This window comes from Dipteris shenzhenensis, chromosome 15 (assembly GCF_047967505.1).
Source record: "Dipteris shenzhenensis isolate YYH24624 ecotype China chromosome 15, Dip_SZ_1.0, whole genome shotgun sequence".
NCBI lineage: Eukaryota > Viridiplantae > Streptophyta > Polypodiopsida > Gleicheniales > Dipteridaceae > Dipteris > Dipteris shenzhenensis.
The window spans coordinates 2,758,525-2,777,566 of record NC_141610.1 but is presented as its reverse complement, the minus strand read 5'-3'; the positions used below and the strand labels follow the sequence as shown (position 1 = coordinate 2,777,566).

At 43.5% G+C, this 19,042-nt stretch overlaps 1 long non-coding RNA gene across 1 annotated transcript; it reads right to left on the bottom strand.

The window, feature by feature from the left end:
* Nucleotides 1-1,179: 1,179 nt before the first annotated feature.
* Nucleotides 1,180-3,898, bottom strand: LOC147893211 (uncharacterized). The gene is made up of 3 exons (XR_015542179.1): nucleotides 3,459-3,898; nucleotides 2,804-2,918; nucleotides 1,180-2,662 (listed from the first exon to the last, which is right to left on the bottom strand). It is a non-coding gene; the product is annotated as an uncharacterized LOC147893211 (long non-coding RNA).
* Nucleotides 3,899-19,042: the final 15,144 nt, after the last annotated feature.

Below are 19,042 nucleotides of genomic sequence, written 5' to 3'. Positions count from 1 at the left end.
ATCATAACCCAATATTGGATGGAGGTGTATATCACATGGCCGTATGGTGAAAGGGCTAATAAAATTTCAAAGAAATTTGAGGACTTCGTGGATTCCCTGGAGTGATAGCCTCCGTGGATGGAAGCCACATTCCTATTGTAAAACCTTCCTTGGGTGGCAATGAATTCTATAACTACAAGTCATTCCACTCCATAATCTTGATGGCAGCCGTAGATATGGACCAACAATTCCTCGAGATTGATGTGGGTATGTGTGGCAGTATTCATGATGCAAAAGCACTTGCTTTATCCAAGATTGGGCGTAGAGGGATGGAAGGCCAGATAGCTCGCGAGGGATATTGGCTATTAGGAGATACAGCCTTTAATCCCCCAAAACCATGGTTGATGTGCCCTTACAAGAGATCCCATGGTCAACATACCGCTGCTCAATGAGCTTTCAATTATGCCTTGAGTGCCACTCATATATGCATTGAGCAGGCTTTTGGAAGCTTAAAAGCAAGGTTTCGAATTTTATTGAAACGCATGGAAGCAGATTTGAACACAAACATACTCACAGTTGCAAGCTGTTGTACATTGCACAATATGTTTCTTGTCAGAATTGAAGTGGGAGATCAGGCCAAGGTTCTCCTACATGCTGCAAAGTTGGGTAGTAAAAAAAGAAAGGAGGGAGCAGATGAACCCACACAGATGGCTGCAATCACGACTGCCATTGCAGATGCAGGATTGGATGAGCTTCAATCATGTGCTATGGCTACAGAGGCTGCTTTCTTAGCAAGGGCAACAGATCCAAGTCCAAGTTCTGCAGTCTTTGATGATGATGAGGGTGTTGCTAGGTCGGGAATAATTAGAGATAACCTTGCAGAATTGTTTCTTCAAAAGAAATGAATGATGTCTAGGAATGCATTTGGCTTTGTAATGTAATCGAATCTCATGGAGGTGGATATTTGGTTTGTCCAAATGGAAAAACATTGTTAGCAAAGAGATTAACAGTAATTGGTAGCCCTTGACTGATGTGTGAAGCTTTTATCAATGTTTATAATAGATCTTGAATTTTCACTGTGAATCAAATGATAGAATTTCATGTTGGCATTCAACATTTTGCTTCATACAAGATGTAGTGAATTGAATAATCCACATGGCATGAAACATGTTAGGATGTTTGAAAGTCAAAATTGTGTTGCATTAAACTATAAAAAATGTACAAGACACAATGTGCCAAATCTAGATGAACCATTCACCCAAGCAAGGGCTAGATGCAACCAATGACAAAATTTGCACAAGTACTATACTTATTTATTTCCATCCAGCTGCTGTTCGAACACTACATCTAAATGTAGCAACTCATTTGGACCTTTAAGTCTTCAGCTTTGCATATATTTCCTGACTTCTTGGCAAGTTTGTCAAATACTTCTTGTCAAGTCTTCAACTATGTCAAATACTGACATAGTTCCCCATTGTGACATAGTTCCCCATGCAGAGCAAATCCTGCAATTAGTGCACCCCATGTGACATAGTTACCATTGTGACATAGTTCCCCATGCATAGCAAATCCTGCAATTAGTGCACCCCATGACACCACAACAAAAGAAAAATCTCTGAAGTTACAGTACATTTTCTGGTGGTGATTGGCTCAGAGGTTTTCACCCTTGGAATTCACAGTGGCAGCAAGAGCACATGGCCTTTTCAAATTATGGGCAAGCAGCCATTGGTAGCCAGCGTCTCATGTGGGCAGGCAGCCAGTTAAATGGCGGCTAATTAAATGGCAGGGCCATTGAGGTGCCTGTCCTCAATGGCAGCAGCTTCTGGGTTTATTTAGACAAGCTGCTGAAAGCATCTCTATGCTAATCAAGACATTCCATGTGAATGTAATTGCATCTGCTAATAGCTCATCCTGATTTCCAGTGCTCAAGGCATTCCATCTCATCCTGATTTCCAATGCATTTGCTAACAGTTAAATGGCAGCACAAGGCATTCCATCTGCTAACAGCTCCTGATTTCCAGTGCATTTGCTAACGGCTCATCTGCTAACAGTTAAATGGCAGCACAAGGCATTCCATCTGCTAACAGTTAAATGGCAGCAGCTTTTGGGTTTATCTGGACAAGCTGTTGAAAGCATCTATGTCCTTCTCCACAAGTTTTGCAGGCAGTGAGTAAAGCATGTGAATGTAATTGCATTCCATGTGAATGTAATTGCAACAGCTCATCCTGATTTCCAGTGCTCAAGGCATTCCATGTGAATCTAATGGCAACAGCTCATCCCGGTTTCCAGTGCTCAATGCATTCCATCTGCTAACAACTCATCCTGATTTCCAGTGCTCAAGGCATTCCATCTGCTAACAGCTCATCCTGATTTCCAGTGCTCAAGGCATTCCACGCGGTAATCAATGCATTCCATGCGAATGTAATCGCATCTGCTAACAGCTCATCCTGATTTCCAGTGCTCAAGGCATTCCATCTGCTAACAGCTCATCCTGATTTCCAGTGCTCAAGGCATTCCACGCGGTAGTCAAGGCATTCCATGTGAATGTAATTGCATTTGCCTTCATACCCTGTTGTTGCATGTCCTCAAAGCATTCTGCAGCCATAGCCCAGACATTGTCTGCATATTTACAAAAACTCCACTAGTTGGACAACCTCTTCACATTGCACATATTGCACACATCCTGCAATCAAACAAAAGAGAAACATTTGCTTGGTAAACCACCAACACTATAAAACAAAATTTAAATTTGCACCTAAACAATCCTACTATGACAAGTATAAAGAGAAACTGAAGAACACCCACAAAAGGCTATCAAGGAGACCTTGAATATATAACATGATCATGTTATATTCCTGCCTTGCAGTGTATATACAAGTGCCTTGCAATATATTTACAAGAGAGAAAATAGGCAAGCCTCTCCGAAATGTTGTTTAGCCCTGTTGTCATCACAAACAATCACTAATGAGGTAATAATCCAAAATGGCAAGTAGAAATAGAGCAGCAGATTTTTTAACTCAACATCATCCAAGGTGAAACTTATCGTGCTTCAAACTTATCCATTGCATCAAAGACAATGGACTGAATATGAGTGCTTCTCTTTGCTCTCTTGCCACCCATCCCCGAAACACTTTCCTCCTGCAACCTCTCTCCACAAGTGGGTCCTCGTGCCCCTCCTACTGCACTCTGACATCTAGATTGTGAAACAATCTTTGGCCTTCTATGCATGACTTTATGTATTTCATTCAAAACTTGATCCTTGAACAATATAAATTTTGCACCTTCAGCCTCATTGTCATCTCCAAATCCAGATTGACTAAGCAAACGTTTAAACTCTGCATTGTACCTTTTGAATTCAGAATCCCACTTGTCTCTATAACTTTCCCATTGCCTCACAGGATACCCCTCTGATGCCATCTTGATGGCAATTGTCACCCACAACCGAAGAGGAGGAGGTTGGAAAAGAGTAGATAGTATACCGAAGACATCTGAAATGAGGAGGACGGTAGCCGTGGGGGAAGGAGGATGAACGACGTAGGAGAGGAAGGGGCCGATGGGCTCTTCTTTGCCAAAGCAGGAGTGTTGAGAGGCAGGAGCAGGATCACAGCACTGCGAACAGGGCAGTAGCTCGATCTCGATCAGTTTGATCGTCGTCTCTCACGGCAACAAAATCTGCAATCCAATCTCTTTTTCAGGTTGTCTCTCGCGAGGATGCCAAGCGCCTCAACGCTGTTGAATTCGACTTCCGAAGTGTGGAATCCAACTCATTAGAATTCATCGTCTATCTATTCTATTCTATTCTATCTATTCAATAGGTCCTTGTCGCTCACTATGGGTATGGCAACTCTAGTCCCGCCTCGTTTATGGAGTTTTAGCGTTGTGAGCTTGAGGCCTGGGGGTCGAAGGCGAGTCCCGCACACCTTCCCCGCTCTCTCGATTGCTGCATTTGTGTGAAATTGGTGTGGAATTTCACATTTATTTGTAGGAGAACGATGGTAGATTGCATTTACGTACGTCAAATCTTCTTGGGTTTGAGAGGCGGTCCTAACACGGTTTAGAATTGTGGGCCTCACACCTACACAAAGATAGGTGCGAGAGTAGATCCAGGCGAGCTTGACATTAGACATCTCGGAGGTCACCATCTATGGAAGAGGCATTTTTCTCATCCAGCTGAGCTCCCTCGACACTCGTGGAGCAGAGCCCCATCCTCCTTGGCCCGCATCTAGTTTACCTCTTTCCTTGGTATCATGGGTTTACAATGGAGGACATGGACACGACAAACCACGTTCCCCTTTTTCGGTTACGCTCCGCTTCTTAGGGCTCCCCAAGGAGTATCGATCCATGCTCCCCTCCATTGGTCGGGCATTTGGCACTGTGCTCAAGCCCCCACCAGAGTTGGCTGCCTCAATTGTCGCAGATGATAGAGTCCCCAGGATCAAACTGGTGGTTGAGAGTCCAAAGTCCCTCCCAAAGTTGATCCTCCTCGAGACCCTCGAAGGGGGCACACTTCACTAGCATGTGCAGATTTCTAGGCTACCAGGCCAGTGTCTTCGGTGTAGACAAATGGGTCACCTTGCCAGAGATTGTTGCCCCCGTGGCCACCCCGAGCGCCTCACCCCCTCCCTCGCAGAGTAGGCAAAGCCAGGAGACCAAAGTCCCACGCCCCCTCAGACAAGAGCAGCAGGAGTCTCAGACCCCTTGGGTGACCCCTTCAGAAGGGGACTGGACCCAGGTTAAAAATAAAAAGAAACTAAGCAAGCAGGCTCGCAAGCGCCGCAGTCAGAGGGCCAAACGCAAAGAGAGAGAGACAAGGGGCCACCGCCCAGCCAATTGTTCCTCACGTGGTAGAGGTTCAACATCCGCATCCACATCCACCCTCGCACCAGCAGGGAACCCCAAGAGTTCCTGATGTGGCGATGGTGGATGATAGTCAGACAACTGTTGAGGAGGAGCGGATCCAGAGCCCCAGCAAGCCTATTCAGTAGAGGGAGCCTACCCCCTTTCCTGCCCCTCCCCCTCCCCCTCCAGATCCCTCTCCCCTATCCCCTCTACTCCTCCCCCTGGCTTCCCACCTCCCCCCCTGCCCCCTGCTGTGATCACTCCCACCACCCGCCCCCTTCCCTCCAACCCCCCACCTCCTCCCTCCCCCGCTGCCCCCCCCTCTCCACCTCCGCAGCAGGTTCCTCAACCCTCCCGCCCTCCCAGGCTTTGACACCCCTGCCAGCAGGCAAGGGTAAGACGACGTCCTCTTCTGCTCCCTAACCGCAACAGTAGGCCCATCCAGGGAGAGAGCCAAAGGAACGAGGCTCGTCCTCTAGGTCAGCTGCCCCCACCTCTAGCCTGGGCAGTGGGCACCCATTACCGCGGGACTTCTGGAGGTTGCAACCTTGGAACTACCTAGAGATCCCAAACTCCTATCCTTTACTGCTAGAGGTAATGCTTATGATCCTGCAACCACGGAAGGGGGGTTTGATCAGCGCAATGGGCTCTCAGACACACCCCGTTTAGAGTTTCTAGTTTGCCTCCATAGGGTTGCGGAGAAGTGGACCCCAGAGTTGTTTGATGCTATTATGGGAGACCAGATAGCATGCATGATGGATGAGTGGATGGGAGCACGAGGACTGGATCTTTGGTACGCCCATGGGGTGGAGGTGAATTTCCAGCTGAGCTTTACGCGAGAGGAGCCGATGTGTGGTTTGGCGGCAGGAGTTATCAGATTGCCACTTGAGGCCACGATGGATCATGCATACTACTAGCCCCTCCAGAAGTGTGCGGAGCGGTTCGGGGTGCAAGGAAGATCGACATTGAGCCGGTATCCACCCTAGTACGTCGTCGCATAGACACAAACTATTCGCCCTCAAAACCCCCGACAAAGTCACTTAAGGCAATCTTTCTAGAACAGGAACCCACTCACAAGAGAGTCTTGTTCTCTGCACCCCCGTCCTCATGAGCTGGACCATAGTGAGTTGGAACATGCACGGGCTACACAACTGTGCTCGTAGTCAGCCTCAGTATCTAATACTCTTGCAAGAGTTGCAAAGGGCAGTGGTAGGGCGGACAATGGGACATCCTTTTGATCTAGGAGCATATGTTCTCAGCAGCAGACATCAGACGGCGTCACCACCTCCTCCCAAGGAGAGGTCCAGAGGAGTGGTCCCTGCAGTAGGACGGAGGGGAGGGGTTTGCATCTCGGTTTCACAGACTTTGGCTCCAGAGCTCTACGATCAGGGCGAGCTTAGGGCTGGGAGTCAGGACGGGAGAGTCCAGGATTGGGATCATGAACGTGTATGCCCTAGTCTGCAGACAGCACCGCCCGGCCTTTTGGAGGAGGCTGACAGAGAGTCTTTCAGATGTAGACTCCTGGATTGTTGGAGGAGACTTCAACAACCTGGAGTTTGGAGAAGACAAGAACGGCGGCGCCTCATTCTCTGAGATGCCAGCAGCAGAGTGTAGCACCAAGGAGCAATTCATTTTCATGATCAGTGGCAGGGACCTGTCGTGGCGAGAGCCAGATTTCAGCAAGATACCTGGCAGCCTCCTATTCTCTCTCGGACAGAGGAGACATGATGGACTCCTTGAGAGACTGCACCATTTCTACGTTGGGGATTGGGCACTGCACAGAGGTGGCTCTACTGGGATTTTGGCATATACCACGATGTCAAAGCACTCTCCTATAGTACTTCACTTAGAGCAGCCCCGTCGAGGTCTCCCCTAGAAGGGGGTCCGCATCCCAGAGGACTTCTTGCAGGATGAGGAGATCCAACAAGTCATGGGGGGGATTTGGGAGTAGTTAGAGATGACACCGGCTGGGCCTCATGGGTGGCCAATGCGATCTAGAGGAGCAGTGATGGGTCAGAGGAGTTTCAGCGCTCTATGCGAGGAGCTCTAACCAGATGCTGATCGGAGGACACACAAGCGAGGCCTTTCCTCTCTCGCGCTCCATCCGCCAGGGTTGCCCACTTGCTCCCTTCCTCTTCTTGTTCATGGCGGAGGCCTTGGGCTACTACTTGAGATCACAGGTGCGGGCCTCACAGGGTTGAGGCTCCCAATCTGATAGAAGGAGGAACTGCTTGACTCTGAGTTTGCAGATGACACGGCCTTGTATGTTGAGGGCACCACAGCGAGTTTGGAGAGAGTCAGGGGTGCCCTGGCTATCTACTACTACGAGGCCTCGAATGCACGGATAACCTGGAACTATGGGGCCAGACAGCGAGATACCTTAGTTGCCAAGTTGGTATTGGTATTACAGCAAAGCAGCAGAAGCAGAGCAGCAGATCACCCCGGTCCTTGAGAGTGTTCGACGCAAGCTTCTCTATTGGAGCTCGGCCAAGCTCTCCCTAGAAGGGCGTGCCTTAGTAGAAAACTGGGTCTTTCTTGCCATGGCCTAGTATATCACCTCCAACTGGTGCTTTCACAGAGGATGCATTGGGTAGCTCTGACGGTTGGTTCGAAACTTCCTTTGGGCAGGATCAGACGGCACGTAGAATACTAGAGCCCGGGTCGCTTGGCAGATGGTGATCATGCCACAGGCACTGGGAGGCTTGGGTATCATAGATCCGAAGATGCAAAGCAGAGCCTTCTTGGGCAAGCTGGTTGTTCGTGGCCTCACTCCAGGTGCAGAGCATTGGAAGCTCCTCTTATAGAGAGGGCTTATCAGGAACACCCCATGCACCGAAGGGCAGTGGCAGCCTTCACTTCTCAAAGGCTCCCCTTATAGGGAAGGGTTACCCTTTGATGCGGAGCCTTCACAGGGTCTCGCAGAGACTAGCAGGGGGTCTCATTCGTGCTCTGCCCAAATGTAGAGAGGAGTTTGATCGTCAGCTCCTTATGTGGCACCCAGAGATCCAAGATCAGGAGGGGTGTCTACTTGGACACAGCAGACGCACATTGGTTGGGCATAGTGGGACAGTGGCCCGGCTGGGTCTTTTGGCAGATGGAGTAGATTACCCATGGAGTCAGAGGTGAGGCTTAGCACCGTAGCACATCTGCGAGGGGCAGGGCAGCGGATGAGAGAGATTGACCTAGCCATCCCTGAGTCCTAGTGGGAGGGACTTCACGCTTGGAGGGACAACATTTGGCTACTCACTGAGAGGGACCCTAAGATGGATGGGAGTCTTGATGGGATTCCCTAGCAGATGATCAGAGTGGTGGGACGTTTGGAGAAGGAGTGGCACATTGACACTCCCAGTATTTCGAAGCAAGATGCCCAAGATGGCGCCCCTAGTTGTGGGAGGGTAGACCCTTGAGGGAGGTCCAATGGGATCTGGGAGAGTGGTTCTGGCCCTCTAGGGGCGGCCTTGTCGAGCAGATGGATGAGATGCCCTTCTTTTCCTATACCACATGGATTGGCAGGAGGCTTCAGATGGACTCTTTGAGGTGAAACCCCTCGAGGGAGCAGCATTGGGTGACCTAGAGAGTGCCCCGGGATGTCCTTTCCAGGTTTTGGACATGGTTATGGTCCAGTTTGCGACATTCGATCCTTTCCCGGTAGAGCTATCAGAAAATCCAAAGCCCATGCAAGAGGAGACAGAGGCATGCAAAGTCTTCAGAGGGACTACACCTGGGGGATGGTGGCCTAGTTGATGGAGGGAGGACACACATTCCAGATCAATGAGGTCTCCCTAGCCTACTGGATATAGGGTTAGAGCATACAGAGGATAGCTCTCCATGAGGCAGTCCTTGCTAATAGCCTAGCTCCCCTTTCTCCTCTAGAGGACAGCGTTTGGGAGGTGGTAGCCAGTATCATTGCGTGGAACATTTGGGTGGCTTGTTGCAGTCTCATGATGGCTGAGCATTAGGTTCCACCCTCGGCTACCATGGTTGCCATCTGGTAGGATATCATCTATACTCTATGCTCCACCTGGAAGCATGGGACTCTAGGCTCTAGAGTGACTATTGAGCGGCGTGCTCGATTCTGCAAGGCTTGGCCTGTAGGAGTCTTCTACATCTTCACTCCGCAAGGGATTCGCTAGTTGTATAGTCCTCCCACTTGGCTGTTAGCCCCAGTACCAGAGATTCCCTGGGTAGTGAGCTGGGTTTCTCTGGAACAAGCCGGGTTTTTCTTTCAGCCTTTTCCTAGTTTTTTCCATACTCAGCACCTTCGGGGCTGCTGTTTTGTATGAAGTCTTTCAAGCATTAATAGAAGGTTCCTTTCTTTGAAAAAAAAAGAAGACAATAGTTTGTTGAAGTTGTTTCTATTTGTTTTATATCAAGTCTGTGTTCATTTCGGAGTCACTTCGTAAAGATCATGCCAAGTTGGGATGTCATTGTGCTAAGTGAATATTCGTGCTTAAGGAAAGGCAAGTAAAGCAAACACAATTCTCTGAAATGGTTTTCAGGGTCCTTTGACCTACTGTAATTGTTGAAGCAGATGAGTTTTTTTTTTTTGCATTTTCGCGTGGTGTTTTTGTCACTACCATACTCGTTGACAAAAGAAGCCAAACAAACATCGACCATGGATGCTTTATGTTGTGTGTACTTGGATACAACATCAGTGAAGAAGATGTCATTGCTCTTTGGATCGAGCTTCTCTAGTTGTCCACGTCTTTTCAATAGGAATGTCCTTTCCTCAATTGGGCTGGTGTTTATGTAGGAAAACTCCCTAGTGCTTGCTATGAGGGGCAATGACAAGCATAAGTAGACGGCTTGCTGTGTGCTTATGTGTTGCATGTTTATCATTGCATTACCGACTTTGCGTATGTGTTCATTGGCAGGCACTTTCAGTTGCATACAATCTGCAAATGCTTTTCTAACAGCCTCTGTAGTTTCCTTGTCGACTTTGGTCATATAGTCTGTGCAATATGATGTAGCACCATGTGGATTCAAAATGAATTGAAGGTCTGTATTTGCTTTCCAAAATTGTATGAGCTTCTTCACTAAGTTTTAAGCTTTGTGAAGTACTCCTCGAATGTCAAGTGAAGCATGCCTGGATCATCTAAAATCGTGGATATATTTTTCATTTACTCTTTGTAAGTGTTGTTCATACTTTCTTGGTTTAGGGGAGTAAAAAGTTTTGTTGCACGCATTGGTGGCCTTGGAAAGTTGAAACGGCAAGCCCTCCCTCTTCTTTTGCATGTTTTCCTGTGTTTATAGGATTGGATTTCAGGTTTGGGAAGTGCGAGCATTATCAAATCACAACATGTGTATTTGTCTACGAAGGCTTCAATATCATTATTTGTGGAGACACTATACACTGGTGATCTCTCAATCCAATGCAACCCATGGTCATGCTGGCTACCACAATTTTGGAACTCAGTGACAAAGTAAAAGTCCATCACTTTCCCCAATATTGAAGCGTCTTGCTTTAGGAGGCATTTAAGAGCTTGGAATCTGTTAACATAGTATTGAGTTGTTGTTACAGGGTCTTGTCGTATTAAGTTCTTGGTTTGTGTTGCCATCATCGTTATCATCATGATCAACTAACTTATGTTCAAGTTTGTTCAAACATTGAAGCAAAGGATCCCATAGTTTCTCTGCCACAAACAAAGTTATAAAGAAAGTAGGAGGGCCTAGCTAACGCACCATTGCGAAGAGGGTTTTTTTAAGTTTCATTTTATAGTCAGAGGACATGCGGAGGCAAGCAAAGTCATGGTATCCAATGTTTGAACAAAGGAGGTGCTCCACATTTGTATTTTCTAGTGCGTCCTTTGCTTTCAATGTCATGCAATTGGACTTTTTGCATACGCACCCAGGTGGATGACAAAATCTGATGCACCAATATTTTCATTGTTTTAAAAAAAATATTTCTATTAACATTGCAAATCGTTGGTCCTTGTTAGTTCGCTCCCAACGTGCAATTTCTTAATAGGAACCACGTTCAGACAATTTGTCTTTGCGTGTGTGGCCTTAAAGGTGTTAGGAAGTGCAAGCTCTTCGCAATATTTGTCCTTGAAGATGCTCAATGGTGAGAAGCCTTCTGAAGGTGCAACAACAATGGCTTTGTTTTCAAAGTCAATTACTTGTTGCCTTATATAAATGCCATGCATTAGTGTGTCAATTTCCAGTTTGTCATAGATTCCATATAGGGGAGAGGATGTTGTTGAGTCTTTTGTTGTATCATTTTGCAATGTGTTGACTCCAACTAGAAATCAATTCGATATTGTTTTCCTTGTACAATGGAGCTTGCATGAGTTCTTTCAATGCACGCATTGTAAGTGTAGGCCTCACCAACCCACTCATATAGTTATGTATGTATTCTAATTTCCTCTTTATGGCTATTATGACTCGCACCATCAGTGATGAATCTTGGAAGGAAACGTTGCGCCCCATCCACATCAGCAAACACATTTACAACGCTACCCCTCAAGCCATATTGCTCATCGAAGGTAAGTTCTCGTATTTGGGTGAAAGGAAACAAGGCATGCCTCAATATCGTTCAATGTCTTTGTGAATGTTGTTTTTCCGGATAAAGTGTTCTTATGACAGTATGTGGGAACAACATTGCATTTAATATGTTTGAAGCAAAGGCTACACAAACATTTTTGCCTTGGAGGGATGTCACCTTCAGTGATGCTATTCTCCTACAAAAAAGTAGACATATCAGGCTTCACAGTCCTCAACTTTGAAAGGAAGGTCAAAGTGTTGCAGCTTATGCAAGCATGTTGTGGTGAGTCTTCTATTGCTCATGCGTACTTTTTAAAAGCAATGTTGGTTTCTCTTTTTCTCTTCCTTGTTCTTTAAGAACCTCCTTCAGTGGTAGTTTGTTGATTGGACATGGAAGCATCTATGTTTGCATAGGGATGTACTTCAAGAAGAACAAGGGTATATGCTTTATTCTCTTGTAAAAATTTTGCATCTTTTATTCTATAGGCCTTCCTTATTATTGGTTGGATGGGATAATGTACATTATCTTGTACTGCTATGAACATCGTTGCAAGCTCCCTTGCACTTGGATTTGGATTGTTTTGAAGAAGGAGTGCAAGCTCCATCTCATCTTTCTTTTCCCAATTGACATATGCATGCTTATGCAAGCAAGCATTCTACCAAAGGAGATATTTGCATTGGAATGCTTGTCTCATCAAGAAGAATTGTATGGTATGCTGCACTATGAGGAGAGGCTACTTGAAAGCTTTTGTACATATTTATTGGTGTTCGGCATATTGTTCAGAATGAACAATGCAATATTTCTGACAACTTAGTCAAACAATTATATATCAATGCTCTTAAGGTAGAAACATTCGCAACCATATTTGCAATGCTATTTGCCCTAGCACTCTCATTACTCCAATCAAAATTTTTTAGGGCATTCCATGGGCAATTGTTTGAGTCAGCATTGCTTAGAATGGATTTTGTGAGCATGTGGAGTAAAGATGAGTATGTTTGTGAATGAATAAGGTGAATTAAACATCTCACTATGTCTATGTTATGCGTGTTGTCAAATGTATTCAAATTAGGAACCATTTCTCTTTCCAATGAGATATCCATTTAATCACAATCTATGACAGCACGGAATAATCTTCTTTGGAATGAAGTGAATCCCTAAATACCTTGCATTTGTTAACATTATAGCTTGTTAGAAGCTTCATACAATCTCCATACAATACTTGTAGTACTCATCATGTGGAAATTGAAATTTTATTCTCGGTAATGCAAAAGAGAATAATGACTTCACCTTCAAAGAAATTACAAGGCTTTCAAAAATAATCAAACATCTACCTCAAAAACAATAATGTGTCTTGGACTATTGACAGTGAAAGCTCCACTGTGTTTAGTGCAGTGCAACAATGAGCGTATACAAAGGGTGCTTTCACTGTGGAGGTCTAGGAATGGGGCCTCCAATGCCAATATGCATACTCTTGCACAACACGTGTGAAGAGGCCCTTCCGCTCATTCACAAATGTGAGCTGCAAATGAAAGTGTTTGTAAGAAATTATTCATCCAAGGCCAAATGAAAGGTCATATACACTTCAAATTATGCATTAACTGACAATAGCTCGGTCTTCATTCCCAGGCCCATTAGCAATAATCAATTGGTCTATAGCTCCTCTATCCATGTCAACTCTGATGATCACGAATGATATAGTGCCCAGAGCCATATTAATTTGCTTTAGTGACTTGCAATTATTGGTGATAAATGGCACATATGCCTCTTTCTCCAATGTTGCACTTCAGTACAGTGGCACTTTCTATCCTATAGAATCCATCCACTTGTAGCCTATATCCTTGAATTGATCTACATATGAATCGGGAACAACAAATGTGACTATGCCACAATTGTGCCTTTGGTGAAGTCGGCTCTTAAGCAAATTGCGTAGTCAAGATCCTTGCTTTATATGTCCCATGTTTTACTAGGAGTTTTCCTTCAAAGGTGAACTTATGGCTAAGGCAATCTGTGAGTTGCTATATGTACAACAATGGAAAATGAATTTGGATTGTCTATAGCACATTTATCGGCGGCTAGGACTATGGCTTGCAAGTTTTGGTTATCATAATTGAATGGAAGGGTTTCACTTCATCTACAATTGGTGCAACCATAGTATTAACCTCATCATCACTATTTTTCTTCTGAGTGGATGACACTTTACTTGGTGCAATTGGTTTAAAAAGTCCTAATTAGCAAAGACATGTGGATTTTGAACATTTGTAACAATATAATTGTTTGTTATTAATGTTTCCCATTATTTGCTCACAATTTCTGCACATGAATTTAGTAATGAAGGAAAGACATCATGAATATTCAGTCCACTCAAAAATAACACAATCACAAACAAATAAAAATTTGTCTTTCTTATCCCTTACAAAGACCATGCTGTTAAAGTTAACATATTTTTTACGAAAGTTGGAAGACAATAGTCTCTGCATTTACCATAGACAATAGCAACAAATGAATGAATTGGTGAACTAAGACATTGAATATTTAAAGCATGTTGTTGATTGAAAAAGGCCATTGCACCACAACCAAAATGAAAGAAAACTAAAGAAATATGATAGATTATGTAAGCGAAAGTGCCAACCAAGTCAACAAATTATCCATGAATCATTCACGATGCACTACCTAAGCTCAATCATTTTTACTTTCATGAATGAAAACCAAAGAAAATCTACTGCACTCGTTGTATGTACAAGAGTATGTCCACAGGCGGCTATTTGAATAGAACATACCTGCAGTAGATTACAACTGGTCATTAATGTTATGAATGCCCAAAACCTTATGCAACTGCTCAAAACCTTTCACAACTGTCGATTATGACAACCCTACTTGCCTTCTGCATAAGCCTTCTTTGCCACCGCAAGATGAAAATCCTTGGGCAGTGATGTTTAGCAGGTTTGGCAACACTCGATTGGGCCTCCAAGTGCATTTCTTTCGGTGGTTTCCCTATAGCAGTAATCATGACGGGTGTTGCATGTGAAACGGTAGGAAGAGCACGCTCGATGTTTGCCTCTTTTGCTAGGCTTACCGACTCTGCAAATTAAAAAACCACATTAAACATGCATGGTGGAATACAATCAAGATACTGATCGAAGGACTGCTTCTGCATGCAAAATCCACCTACCATTAAACACACACTGGTCTACCTCTGTCTCTGCTTCTTTGCCCTTTCCATACCTCTTCTCTCTAACTCTGTTGACAATCAAAGCTAGTCAAAAGAGCCCCCTTCCACACAAGTTTGGCAAGAAGAAGAAGCAAAAAAGTCATAAGTTGAACTTAAAGCAAGAATCAAAACTCTCCCAAATGTATTCATCTCCATATCCATTGCCTCTGGTGTACAATCCATGTTGAGAGTTGTGGTGCCATGAGCACATATTAGAGGCTAAGGTATGGTATAGGAAAGAATTAAAGTAGCCACCCTAGGATGTGAACTACATGATGTGGAGATGTGGATCAACGATATCCACAAGGAGAAATGTGGATGAGAGGATCCCACATGTGTTGACTATTCTAAAGGCTCTCTCTATATAAGAAGCCTATCTTTGTATTGTTCAAGTACACTTTGTGATAGATTGAGTGTTTGCTACCCTATGTCTCTCTTGTGGTGCTTTGATCCTCCTTAATCCCTCACTTTGTCATGGTATGAGAGCTCCCAGCTTGCCTTCCACTGAGGCATTGTGATCCATGAGAGAGATTGAGTGATTGAGTGTTTTCATTCTTTCATTCCGTTGATAAGAGAAATTTTCGTCCATTTGCGTTCATGAGAGATTGAGAGATTTTCGTCAATCTCCTTTGCTCATTCCTAAGAGATTTCCTTTGTATGAGAGTAGTGAGAGTTCTTATTCCATTCATTTCATTCTTGAGAGTTCTTTGAGATACATTTCTGTTCTTTTTAGAGAGTTTCCAAGAGCCCTTGAGAGTCCTTCTTATGAGAAAGAGTTCTTCATTCTCTTGAGATATTGTTAAGAGATCTTGTTAAAGGGGATTGGATTTCTTGTTTCTCAGATGTCCATTCTTTTTCGCTATTCGTTGCTCGTCTATCTTTGGGAGGAGTGGCTTAACATTCCATTCAATCCTCCTATCCAATGGCTTGACCTACAATAGCCTCTACGTGCGACTGACAACAACGACTGTCATCAACCTGTCTTAGAGGAGCTTCTAATAGCTCTCTACCTCTACGACAGTCAGTGCAGCAAAGCTGCCTTTTCGAAGAAGAAATCCTTGAGAAGGAACTACCACTTTGCTTGCCTAGAGGTAACAAGATGACACCCCCCCAAAATCGCTAGGACTATCAAAAACAAATTTCAAATCTCAAAGGCCTCTTCTTCAATGCTTGTCAAGTCAGAATCATTGTATGCAATTAGACACTACTAGATTTGAAAGTTTCTTCAACTGGTAAGACCTTTGCAATGGCAATACGCACCCCAACTATTGAGAAGTTCATTGGGGACGAATTTCACACCTGGTCTACACAAATGAGGTATCTCCTGATTCATCAAAAGCTTTGGAAGACTATAAAAGAAGACATACCCACTGCACAAAATGATGCCTGTAAGGAAAAAGATGAAGTAGCACTATCACTCATTGGTTTGCATCTGGGTCCAAACATAATTCATCATATAGACTCCAAGGATCATGCCAAAGATGCATGGGATGAGTTGAACACAATGTTTGGTGCAAAAGCCAAAAACCAAGAAATTCATCTTAAGATCGAATTTTATGGTTTGCACATGAGCTTCAATGAATCCATGGCACAATTTGTCAACAAATCAAACGCATTATGACCCAACTAGAAGGCATAAATTCAAAAGTAGGGGAAAAGATGCACTTGCAATCCTCCTTAAAAGCATGCCTATAGAGTACAATGCACTGACAACCACTTTGAAGAATCTTCCAGATCCAAAGTTTGAGGAATGTGTATCCTCTCTTCTTGAAAAAGAAAGAGAGTTGAAGGCATCTACATCAACATGCAAAAGCAATAATGAAGAACAAGCATTGTTCAGTAAAACATTAATGAAGTGTTACCATTGTGGAAGGATGGGTCACTATCACACTGACTGCAGACTGAAGAACAAGCCAAAGTGTCACCATTGCAAGAAGCTAGGACATAAGGAAGAAGATTGCAGATTGAAGAACCAGCAAGTCAACTACATGGAGTCATCATCAAGCCATGAGCAAAATGACAAGGACAACACGTATTGAGAAGCAAAAGCCTTTCCACCTTTAGCCTATATTCTTGTCATCAAACCTAACCACTTGAGAGTACCCTGTAAGCACCCAGGGGAGGATTTGATCTTGTAACTCACATCTGACCACCTTGCAATAGCCAAAGGATCATGGCACCAAGGGGAGGTGTTGAGAGTTGTCATGCCATGAGTACATATTAGAGGCGAAGGTATGGTATAGGAAAGAATTAAAGTAGCCACCCTAGGATGTGGACTACATGATGTGGAGATGTGGATCAAGGATATCCACAAGGAGAAATGTGGATGAGAGGATCCCACGTGTTGACTATTCTAAAGGCTCTCTCTATATAAGAAGCCTATCTTTGTATTGTTTAAGTACACATTGCAATAGATTGAGTGTTTGCTACCCTATGTCTCTCATGTGGTGCTTTGATCCTCCTTGATCCCTCACTTTGTCAATCCATATCTGCCATTGAAAACAAACTAACAAAGTATGCAAGCCACATAACAAATGTTTGAATCCCAATAGAAATGTACACAATTTTATAGGCACTCCATTGTGTCCACACTTATCCGTCCATCTGCGCCATTAGGTAAATCAAATAATAGCAAAGATCTCCACCTTTAATCCAAGATCTATTGCAAAATGAACGAACACCTCATGCATGGAGAGACTTTTGGCAGAATTCAATTCTTGCATTTAAACTATGACGAGGAGCCGCCAAAACATTTATTCTAAAATCCTTTCGTGCTGCATGCACTACCAGAGCTCTGGCGGAAGAAATGCTCATCTGATAGCCAAGGACTCAAATGAATTCCACGGGCCCCTTATACACGTGGCAACACTGCAAATATATGCATAATATGGGATCAAATAAACATAAATTAATTAATTTACCTTTTCAAATTTAGACAAACCATCACTATACATATGGATAGGCCAAAAAAGTAGCAAGGACACGTGGTAGCTTGGAGACAAGAGCATCCCACATGTCCAGAATTTGCATACGTTGAAGAATTGGGAGCTTTGAAACTACTCATCTTCAAGAATTCAAAATTGGAAGCATTTCGAATTCACATCCGATTGCAATTCACCATACCTAAATCAACAAAGGTCATGTTTGCCAATTTGTTGTTGCTTCCTTCCACAGACCCTCGCTTCCTTTTGCAACATTGGTTCCCAGAGAATGATCGCGATTTGGATTAGAGGTAAGCCCTAGTGCATAAATTCCCCCTCTTCAATGTTAGTGCATTAGCAGTGCATCAGTCTTCATCTCTCTTGGGTTGCTTGTATCGTGTCTTTTCTTGAGCAACAATCGGCATGGGTATGATGCTTTTGCTTACATCATGTCTTATATTGAGCAACAATCAGCACATGTTATCCAACGATCAGCATATGTTAAATGATAAATCCCAAAGGGTCATGAGCCTAGCGAGTCTAGTTCCTTAATACTCTACCATCCACCTCTTCTATCTCTTAATACTCTACCATCCACCTCTTCCATCTCCATGCATTTAGCTCCATATCTTAGGGAAAGCTAACCAATATAGATACTTGATGCATCATTCAACACTCTCCACGGAGCATATAGTCACAAAAAATGCTTGTTTCATTAATTTTGGACTCATATGTCTATATTTGGACTAATCCTTAAAATCCTTCCCAAATGAAAAGTTTACTTTATGAAAATGTTATTCAAGAATCAAAAGTTTACTTTCTAGCATTGTCATTTCCACATAATACATTTCAGAACATTTCTCTACAATGTTGAACTAATAATGCAAAAACTACTATTAAATCCTAATTTTGTATTTCTTATTTTTAAGAATCGTATTCTTAAATTAAAAAATCCCTTGAGTTATTAGTTTAAATCCTTGAAAAACCATGCTCTTGAAGATTCACAAAATTAAAAAAAGGTATACACAAGAGACCTGCAAGGCTCTTTTTAATTTCAATGCAAAAAACTATAACACTCTTGAATATTCAAGAAATTAAAATGTTTATATAGACATGAGACATGATGGAAGCCTCTTTTGTAAAAATATCAATAGCTATGCTTGTAATTTTACATTATCATAAGTTTACAAGAAATATTGCTTTGGATGAGTCTTTATACAAAGGATCTGTCATGGCCTTTTCAATAATTTAATTCTACCTTTATAGTGAGTTAAGTACAAATGAGCAATCCAAATATGAAAGGATCTACCGTGGCCTTTTCAATAATTTAATTTTGCCTTTATAGTGAGTTACATATACAAATGGGCGATCCAAACATTTGCTTGTTCGAATGTCCTTTCTGTCATCACAAAAGTGGGCGATCCAAACATTTGCTTGTTCGAATGTCCTTTCTGTCGTCACTTGCCGCTTGTGTGCCATCTTCATTCTCTCTCATTTGACCACCATCACCTTCATTCTTTCTCAATGTTTGAATGGTGTTATCATGGGCATTCTTCATTTGTGTTATCTCCTTCTACTTCCTCCTTGGCGAGCATCTTTATGAACTCTATA